Below are 11394 nucleotides of genomic sequence, written 5' to 3' on the forward strand. Positions count from 1 at the left end.
GGGGATTTCATGGGATATAAGGCTGGTACAGCCCAAATCCCCCTCATGAGCTGAGAACACAGCCTGGTACTCAACCAGCAATGTCCTAACCTGTTGGGCCTCCTCCCTACTAAGGTCGGATAAATCAAGGGCATCTATTTGGCTCCGAACTGAGCTGGGAGATGAACCAGCTACTTCAATAGCCCTCAACTCAGCTACGCCCTTAGGCAAACTGACCACATCCACCCCACGCAAATAACCTAACTGGGTACGAGCGTAAAGCAAGACATCAGTAGTGCCAACATTTACAACAGGAACGTAAACTGTACCCCCAAACACCTGGACTAACGAAGGAGATGCCAACAGTCCACCAGGTAGGCCAGAGTCGAGAGGCTCAAATAAGGCGGTACTACCAGATAAGTGATCTGAACATGTTGCCCTGACAAACTTGGTCACACCCCCTGGAATACGCTGAACCCTCCCCTGACTTAGCTTAACAACATTCTTCACATCAGGGGGGGGCTCAACACCTGCCTGATAACACTGTTGCAAGGCTTGGAACACATGACCAGGTGCCTGAGACACGGTTGGTAACTCAAATAAAGCAGGCCCATGTTGAAAAAACAAAAGTTCGTAGCATTTGCTAATTACATTCATCCCAAGGACCCCTGGGACACTAGCACCACCAGGAGGGTCCTTTACTACAAGCACGCCGCAACCAGGTATAATCCTACCACACAAGAAAACATCCAATTCTAGATAGCCCAAATAAGGAATAGCCAACCCATTAGCAGCCTTAAGCTGAAGCCAACGGCAAGCCTGTAAACTCCCTGTCTTAAAGTGTTGCAAAAAGAAACTCTCGGTAACTGTGGACACCATAGAACCGGTGTCCAATAAACAGGAAACCTTATGTCCACCCATAAGAATGTCTATATGGGGGCAAGAGGACATTAAATTGGCTGCGGTGCTTACGCTACTTACAACACAAGAGCCTATAAGGGCCCCACCCGAGCTGTGGCTCAACGGTTCGGTGGGCATTAGTTTTCCGACCCCTGTTGGGAGGGCAATGGTCCAGTACTAGAGGGGGAAGGTAAAGCTACAGAGTGAGACCGGGAGCGAAAAGGAACCCTTGCACCGTCACAATCCCTTGCAAAGTGCCCCGGACGCTGACATCTCCTACAAATTACAGGGCCATCACGGAGCGGTCTAACATGCCTCTGGTTGTTCTGAAGTAGAGCGATACTTTGGGTTAACTGATTAAGCTGATCTTGTTGTTGTTTTAAAATAGCTTTAAGATCCCCCAGTTCTGCTCCTAATGCACCATTACCCAGCATGGTAGAGGAACCCCCCTGAACCCCATACTGAAGGCCATAGACCGAAGGAACAGAGTGACTACGACCCCTATGCCCCCCGGGCATGCCCTCCCGCTCCCACCTAATAGCTTCCCCTCTGACATCCAACAGGGTAACTGCGGGCTGGCGACGCACTAGTTGCTTTAACTCTCGGCGGAGTGAACAGTCGGAAACATACTCAATAAATTGGTCTCGTAATAGCACCTCAAAGTTCAACATGCCCGCTGGTGCAACACGTTTTACCAGGTCCAGAAGACGCATCAGAGCCAAAGAAAACTCATGAAGACTCTCCCCCTCTTGCTGTTTCCTGGAAAAGAAAGCCTCCTGCAATGCAACATATGATTGACAACAGCCATACAGTTCTTGCAAGATCTTAATAATGATTTCCGGGTCTCCCCGCTCTGCATCTGAACGATATTTAATTTCATCCCTGGCCTCACCTTCTAAGTGATCAACCAAAAAGAAAGCTTGATCAACAGGAGCCAAATGACGGGCTCGCATACATGCGCGTGCCTCCTCGACCCACTCGTCAATATTCATACCAGAGTTGCCTCGGAACATAGGGCACTTTCTATCCCGTGGGATAAGAACAAGTCTCTCAGTAGCAGTTATAATACCTCCCGCAGCCATACTTGCAGATGGCCTTGCTGCAGTATTGTCACAAAGGGCCGGAATAGAATCCGTTGATGTGGTTGCCGCCGGCTCCTGGCGCAGACGTTCATTTTCGGCTCTTAGTTGTAGCACCATGTCTCTAAGTTGTATCAGTTCATCCTCCATGACTGTAAAACAGAACAAAACCAAAAAGAAGAAAAAAAACAAACAAAGCAAAGCTACACACAAAAAAACTCAGGGAAGACGTTCGTTCAGAAGGGACCTCAATTAGTCCAGGGCTTGAGCATCACCTCAGAGTCAGAGTCGGCTGCTGTTTTTCAATACTCAACAAAAAAAGAAAAAAAGAAAAAAGGAAATAACTTCAAACAAAAGTATCAATATGAGATTACAGAATCCACGTCTCTGCTTTTACAATGCAACCACCCTGCCGACTACGCCAGTTTGTGACGAGAGCGGTATGATTTTTCTTAGTATAACTAAATCCAGAGAGCACAGACTACGCCACCCTGGGAATTGCACCCAAGGAAATATAAAAAGGACCCAGGTTCGGTGGTGCAGAGAAAATACAGAGTCGCTTCATCCAATAAATTAATGATTTTATTTAAAAGGAAAAATATCCCACTAGCACCATTTGTTTGTAATATAAATAGCTGGCAAGTTTATTATAACAATACACAATATATCAAATGTTAAAAGAACATTCCTCCAGACATTGCTGATTTTCAAGCACTGAATAACATTAAACCAAACAAAACAAACAAAAATGTATGTACCGTCCCCACAAAATAAAACAAACAAGAAAAATAATTATTACAAAAAGAATGTAACGGCAAGGCTAAAGCTTACGTTAGGGGTGGCAAGCTAGCTGTAAACAATTGTGCTCTCAACCATTTAAGTGTGCACGGCAAACTACATATGAAGAGGTGCTCAAACCCTGGTGCTCCAACCTCACAGCAAATGTGTTCACCCAGGTGACTAGCCTCCCCCTCGGCGCACTCAGCCTTGACTCGAAACAAAACAAAAAGAGACAAAAAAGAAAGATTAGTAGGGAAGATACACATACAAAATAATCACAACAATCACATCAGACACAATTATGATGATTGACCAGATCAGGTGGTGCACAGGTGATAAATAATCTGTCCAACCTCATTGGCAGTGAGGACCCCAGAATACTCAATGGATGACCGTTAGATAGACACTAATATAACATCACACGGCACTACGGCCCAAATCACGCTGATCAGTCCAACTCAATTACATAAATAGCAATAACCCAAACCATAAAATTAAATCAAAAACACAGCGACTATTAAAGTCTTGAAAACCTAACAAAATAATTATTCACGAAGGACAAAAGAATAATCTAGTCATAGAAAAACAGCAGCACGACCTGAATTAAATCACGTGGTACGCGGAAGACTGCAAAACAAAACATAACAATCAGACAAGGATCTACTCCAATCATCAATACAAAACATTACTAAATCATACGTACCACACGAGAAATCGTACTCGGTTACTAACGTAACCTCGGTTCTCTCTAGGAGAGGGAACGAGTACTGCGTCGAAGAACGCTACGGGAAAGATATTTCTTTGTCGAGATTGAAGCCAAAAATTAATCCTTAATTTTGTAATATTGTAAAACGCTTTTCTGAAGCATACAACCTAGGCGGAGCAATACAGCTCACCCATTGGCTGCTCTGCCAGAAAAGCACAGCCTATGCGAGGCCAGGACGCTGACCAATGAGGACGCTTCGCGCCCTTCTGCGTCACCTCCCGCCCAAACAGGCGTGGCCTAGGCCTATAAATACGAGCATAGCTGTCTAACACGCCGATTTTCGTCAATGAAGCGACGCAGCGTGGACACGCACGGCATGAGACGCAGTACTCGTTCCCTCTCCTAGAGAGAACCGAGGTTACGTTAGTAACCGAGTACGTTCTCTTACGTAGAGTTCTCTCGTACTGCGTCGAAGAACGCTACGGGAACCCTATGCAAACCGCCGTGCGTGTTCTTGGATCGACACAGACACCTAAGGGCGCGCGCGCCCTGGTATACAAGCGCCTACCCCAAGAAGTATAGGGAGAGCGGCTAAAATAGCATCATCCCTTATAGTAGTGCCTCTTAAGGCATAATAGCATATATATGTAAATATAGATATATATGAAGGGTAATAGCATGCTCATGGGACACATTGTCAGTGAGTGATGCTTAAACATTGAAGTGACCTGGGCCGCAGCGCGGGGCAGGAACACTTATACATATTAGGCATTGAAGTGACCTGGGCCGCAGCGCGGGGCAGGAGCACTTGTACATATTACCATTGAAGTGACCTGGGCCGCAGCGCGGGGCAGGAACACTTATACATAGTCTTCTAGACCGAGAGCAGTTTAGCCTGCAACGCAGGAACCTCTAGGTTATAGAACCTAATAAATGTAGACGGGGAGGCCCAGCCTGCCGCCATACAGATATCATGTAACGAGATTCCGCTATACCAAGCCCATGAAGAGGCCATGCCTCTCGTGGAATGTGCTCTGATGCCCAAAGGGCATTCCAAGCCTCTAGATGCGTAGGCTAGCGCAATGGCGTCCACTACCCATCGAGATAGACTCTGTTTCGTTGCGGCTCGTCCCTTGGAGCGCCCGCTGAACGAAACAAAGAGCTGCTCCGTCTGTCGAAAAACAGCGGAGCGGGACACGTAAGCTCTTAATGCCCTGACCGGGCAAAGGGAGCTATTTCCGTCCTCTGAGGCCGGCATGGCCGACAGGGAGATGACCTGAGCCCTGAACGGTGTGTTGAGGGACTTAGGCACGTACCCATGCTTCGGTTTCAATACGACTATAGAGTCGTTTGGCCCGAACTCCATACAAGAAGCTCTCACTGAGAGCGCTTGCAAGTCTCCCACACGCTTCACTGAAGCGAGAGCCAAAAGAAACACGGTCTTGAGAGACAGGTGTTTCATGTCAACTGAGTGAATAGGCTCGAAAGGGGCCCCTTTCATAGCGTTCAACACTGTAGAAAGGTCCCAAACGGGGACTGAAGGAGGCCTTGGAGGGTTTAACCTCCTGGCGCCTCTCAGGAAGCGGACCACCAGGTCGTTCCTGCCTAGTGAACGGCCAAGCGTTGGATTAACGAACGCTGATATGGCAGCCACATAGACTTTGAGCGTGGATGGGGTTCTTCCCTTATCCAATAGCTCTTGCAAGAAGGAGAGAATCTCCGGTTCTCCACACTGAAGTGGTGACAGACCTTGATCTGAACACCATCCAGAGAACACCGACCATTTGGAAGCGTAGAGCCGTCTAGTAGACGGAGCCCTAGCTTGTTCGATCGTGTCTAACACTCCTCTTGGGAGGTTAGCGGGTACCCGTTTATGGCCCATACGTGTAGGGACCAAAGCTCGGGGTGAGGATGCAGAATCGAGCCCTTGGCCTGTGAGAGGAGGTCTCTCCTCACTGGAATCGGCCACGGGGCAGTACTTTTCAGTCGCATCAAAGCTGGGAACCAGGTCTGATTCGTCCAGAATGGAGCAACTAGCAGTACTGAGCATCCGCTCTCCTTGATACGCTCCAGCACTTGAGGCAGGAGTGAGACAGGAGGAAAAGCATAGAGCGGGCGGCGGGGCCAGACTCTGGCCAGCGCGTTCGCGCTCTTCGAAAAGAATTCTGGGCAATGAGCGTTTTCCTGGTTTGCAAACAGGTCTATTTCCGCTCTGCCGAACGTTTTCCACAGCAGACGCACTGTCTGTGTGTGTAGGGACCACTCTCCCGTAGGAACGTTGTTCCGTGAGAGTCTGTCCGGGCCTACGTTCAAGTGACCTGGCACGTGCATTGCTCTTAACGAGCGCAGGTTGTGCTGGGCCCACACCAGTATGCGTTCCGCTAACCTGAATAGGTTCCGGGATCTCACGCCACCCTGGCGGTTTATGTAGGCTACTACCGACATGTTGTCCGAGCGGACCAGGACGTGGTGTCCTTTTATCCGGGGACAGAAGCGCCTCAGCGCAAAGTCCACTGCCATCATTTCCAGGCAGTTTATGTGCGGTAGTTCGGCTCGCTCTGACCACTGGCCAAAGAGCGGACTGCCGTCGAGCAGTGCTCCCCAGCCTGAGGTGGACGCGTCCGTGGACACCACCTTCAGGCTCGAGGAAGTCCCCAGGCTTACACCTGACCGGTACCAGTCTGACGCTCTCCATGGTGTCAGGGCTGAAATGCATTCCTGAGTGACCTTGAGGCGATAACGACCGTGTAACCATGCTCGGCGCGGTACGCGCGCTCTCAACCAGAACTGTAGTGGGCGCATGCGCAGCAGGCCCAACTGCAGCACTGTTGAGGCTGAGGCCATGAGGCCCAGCATTTTCTGAAATCTCCTGAGTGGCACTATGTGGCCGCTGAGGAAGGATTTCGCCATTGCAGGGTATTTTGCCTGCGCTGTGATGACAGCTGTGCTGTCATAGACAGTGAGTTCAGATCCAGTCCTAAAAAGGAGATCCTTTGACTGGGAAACAGTGAACTTTTCTCCCAATTGACTCTCAGACCTAAGCACTCGAGGTGATCGAGAATTAGGGTCTTGTGGCGGATGCGTTCTGAAGGTGATTGAGCTAGAATCAGCCAATCGTCCAAATAATTCAGAATTCGAATGCCGCGGAGTCTCAGGGGTGCCAGCTCCGCGTCCATGCACACTGTAAATGTACGAGGTGCTAGAGACAGGCCGAATGGCAGGACTGTGTACTGATATGCCTGGCCCCCGAAGGCGAATCTCAAAAATCGCCTGTGACGTGACGCAATTTGTATGAAAATACGCGTCTTTCAGATCTATTGCCATAAACCAGTCTCCTCGGCGAATCTGCGCGAGGATAGCTCTGGTCGTGAGCATTCTGAACTTTCGCTTTGTCAGCGCTTTGTTCAGATGCCTGAGATCTAAAATGGGTCTGAGACCCCCGTCTTTTTTCGGTTCCAGAAAATATCTGCTGTACAGACCCCCTTCGCTCTGAGCTTGAGATAAAGGCTCTATGGCCCCTTTGCTCAATAGCTTCGCTATTTCGGCTCGAAGTAGATGTGCTACTTCTGTTTTCACCGTAGTTTCGACTTTCTCCGTGAAACGGGGAGGGCGTCGATGAAACTGTAGCGAATAGCCTCTTTTTATAGTCTCTAGCACCCATTCTGAGACCCCGGGAAGTCATTCCCATGCATCTGCACGTGTGACTAGGGGTTGAATGTAATCTGGGCCCTGGTCGCGAAATGGCGGCGACACGAGAGCAACCGTGTGCTGTGACATGGACGCCGTGGCGTGTGAGGCGGGGGGCATGTTTAACACAGTATGCATCCCGCGCGCGCTCAGCTCTCTGTGTCGAGAGAGAGCGCGCGGGACGAGTCCCGTAGGGCTCGTGATGTTTGTGAATAAACGTGGGCGCTTGGTGGCGGGCACATTTATAACACCGGGAACACTGTTTTTGTGTACTGACTGACCGTTCGTTAGTTTCGTTTTTACAGAAAACCGCGGAACGTGCAGTGTGTAGTGGTTGTGGGCACTTGGCAGTGGGTCACGCTCACTACATGTAAAACACAATCGGCATGAGCCGATTTTATGTGTGCAGACCCTGTGTTGTTCAGGGCTGTGCTTGCACGGGTTGAAAAACCGGGCTCTGGTCGCGAAATGGCGGCGACACGAGAGCAGTCGTGTGCTGTAACATGGGCGCCATTGCAGCGTGATGCGGGGGCGCGCTTAATCGAGCGGGCAGCCCGCGCGCGCTCTCAGCTCTCTCAGCTGAAAGAGGGAGCGCGCGGTGCGAGCCCCGTACGGCTCGGCATGTTTGAGAATAAATGTGGGTGCGTGAACGCGGGTACATTTATAGCACTGGGAAGTACTGTCTATTAGAACTGACTGACCGTGCATAGGTTTCGTTTCATAGAAACCGTGTGACATGTAGCTTGTAGTGATTGTGGGCGCTTGAAAACGGGCACGCTCACTACATATAATGCACAATCGAAATGAGTCGATTTATGTGTGCAAGCCCTGTATTGTGCGGGGCTGTGCTTGTGTGTACAGATGGGCACTGGGTCGTGGGCATACAGTTACACACATTACATCATCGGCCATGGCCGGGACACCGTGTAGCACAGAGAGTACTGTCTATCAGAACCGACTGACCGTACATTCGTTTCGTTTTTACAGAAACCACGGGACATGCAGTGTGTAGTGATTGTGGGCACTGAAAAGCGGGCACGTTCACTAGCTTACATGTGAAGCACAACCGACACGAGTCGATTTTATGTGTGCAAGCCCTGTTGTGTAGGGCTGTGCTTGTGTGTACGAATGGGCACTAGGTCGTGGGCATTACGGATACACACATTACACCATCGGCCGTGGCCGGGACACCAGTAAATACATTTTCAGATTTACCTGGGGCGTCGTGAAAACGGCGTCTGTGTGCAGGCAAACGGGCATTGATGCCGATTTGGTGACTGCAAAATACACTGGCACGGTCGCGAATGTTGGGACTGTGCGAGCGAGACATTTTAGTGAAATCCGGCCGCGGCGGGATTTTAACACTGTAGCTTTCCTCGAAGCAGAAATGCGCATCCTGGCTGAAAACGGGGCTTTCCGGGACTCCGCGATTTCTTCGTGAATTCAGGAAGAAAAAGGCGCGGGTCGTGAGGACGGTAACGTACGTTCCTCTGCAGAAAAGCAGCCATCCAGCCGGTAAGCGCATCGATGCTGGTCTTTCTCCGTCGACGCTCACGAGCGGCGGGGGAGGGGAGATCCTCGGAGCTCGCCCATCCCTCGCTACCCGAAGCGAGGAGAGAACAGCAGTCGTCCTTCACAGACACGGCTTCATCTTCCTCATCCATGACGGACGCGGCGGCACACAGCGGCCCTTGTCCGTCGGTCAGAGAGTCCAGCGAAGCGGGCGGAGGAGCTAGCGGCAGCAGCGGCGAGCACCTCATGGTGAAGGGAGGTTCCGGGCTCCGCTGAGCACGGCGCTTTTCACGGCGCGGCACTACAGCGGGCGGAAAAGGGTGCAGCTTCAGTAAATGAACGCCAGGCGAGTCCGCAGAGTCACCGTAGGCATCAAATCACAGTGATGGCAGCCGCCATCGACGAGAGCTGAAGCTGCGTGATACTCACAGGCAGGAAACACAAGCACGTGGTCCCCGTCGCTGAGCGGGGCTCTACACGAGCCACAGGAGGTGCGAGACATCTTGAAAAAGACGCTCGGCTCTTTTAGTGTGGAAAAACTGTGTGACGCGACGGCGAACACACACACAAAACACACACACATAATGTAAAGGATATTCCACGCCGGAGAAGCGCAGCAGGGAACGGCGGCTGAAGGCGGCGATGACCAGCGGCTTCAGGTAAGAGGCACGTCCTGCTGAGGTGCTTGTATCCAAACGGCTGTGGCGGCTCGAATCCAATCCAACGATGCGTGCAGCTTCGTGAATTTAAGAAAATCGGCGTGTTAGACAGCTATGCTCGTATTTATAGGCCTAGGCCACGCCTGTTTGGGCGGGAGGTGACGCAGAAGGGCGCGAAGCGTCCTCATTGGTCAGCGTCCTGGCCTCGCATAGGCTGTGCTTTTCTGGCAGAGCAGCCAATGGGTGAGCTGTATTGCTCCGCCTAGGTTGTATGCTTCAGAAAAGCGTTTTACAATATTACAAAATTAAGGATTAATTTTTGGCTTCAATCTCGACAAAGAAATATCTTTCCCGTAGCGTTCTTCGACGCAGTACGAGAGAACTCTACGTAAGAGAACACACACACATCACGGATCACACATCACGATGTCAGGATGCACTCGCGAATGTTCCACTAAAACACACAATAACCCCCATTAATCTTGACTAACCCCATACAACCCACATCACAACAGATCGTGATCGCCGTCATACCTCAAAGCTGTCTATGAGTGCTCGACGCAACTCCCAGGGTACGCAGACGAAACTGTTACAGCGATCCTTCAAAGATAAAAACAGTCTAAACACTTTAAAACTACACAAAACCGTGCATAATCTCCGTCGCTTACCTGAACTATAGTGAAACCGGAAGAGGGGTGGGTGTGACCAAGCCTACATTCTAGGGCTTCCTGTCTAAACATTTAAATACGCTGGCCCTGATTACCTCATCCACCCATTCCCATATAAGGGCAATGACGAAAAGAAACAGGAAAGGGGAAATCCCCTACTGCTACATTCGGTTACCATAGTAAAACCAGTATTCGTTTTTTTAAAGGGCTGCCAGTGTTGTTATACCCCAAAAGGTAAAACTGTTTGTACCTCTCTCAACCACAAACGCCTTCTTTCATCAGTTTTTTGCACTCTTTTGACAGTCTATAGAACTCTATATGTTTTTCCCGATGCGACCGATTAGTACAGACCAAAACACAACCGTTTTTCAGCAGCAGTAATCAGCCAAATTTGCGAGTCCTTTCAGTTCAGTGGCATTGTTTACGTTCAGTGCCTCCAAAATGGCCGACTTCCGGATTGATGACGTGTAGTGAAAACCCTCTAGCCTATAGGATATCGATTGAAGAAATGATTGTCCCCTGTTGGTATTTTAACTACACTCATGCGTGTCATGTTCACGCCTAGAGGAGGCAAAGCGTGACCCTGACATGCATCCGCTAGTGGATCAGCGTGTGTATTACACGCTTTAGCGTGATACTGGGTTGCATTAAAGTAACTTCCAGTTGCTTTGAGAAAACATGCTTGAGAGTCAGCCAGTCTCAGACCAATAGGTCTCCTTCAGCTGAATGAACTGAAGTCAGTTGCTCTTTGATATTGTGTCACTGCACAAATACTGTTAACTTTTGGCACCTACAATCTGATAAGCATCAGAAAACAAGCACTGGGCTGGGACATGTTATGGTGTACACACAAGAGTGTCAGATGACATGTGATATCAAGCTTAGCTGAGTGATTCAGATTGTTAAAGATATAATTACAGGTTCAGGATATCTGTAAATCAGTGAGTTTCGAGACAACCCATGTATTCTTTAGTTCTTTTATCAACTCAAATGTATTGCACAACATTTATTATAATGTCAGCATGTGACAGGTAGATTTACTGGTAGAATCTAATTTATCTTGGGCTATCTGTTCTGAAAGCCAACTTCAAGACATTGATTTAAAGTTAGAGGAAAAAGTATGAAAACTGGTTTTCTGCATAACTCTAGTATTCAACAACAACAATATGCTTATAGTTTCATATATTTATCAGACATTGTAAATATTCAGTGCAGAGTGAGGATTTAAGTATGTGATTTGAAATTGTGGGATGTTTATGGGTTTAATAACAGATAACACAGCAATATGATTTCTGTGAATCTGTGCCATTTGTCTACACAAAGCTGTTTTATTTCAGCCACATTCTTGACATGTGCAGCGCTGAGGTCATGCAAAAGCATCTCAGATGGGTTACTTTAGTTTACTTTACTTTTATACTTTATTG

The sequence above is a fragment of the Phoxinus phoxinus genome (assembly GCF_949152265.1).
Source record: "Phoxinus phoxinus genome assembly, chromosome: 10".
Lineage (NCBI taxonomy): Eukaryota > Metazoa > Chordata > Actinopteri > Cypriniformes > Leuciscidae > Phoxinus > Phoxinus phoxinus.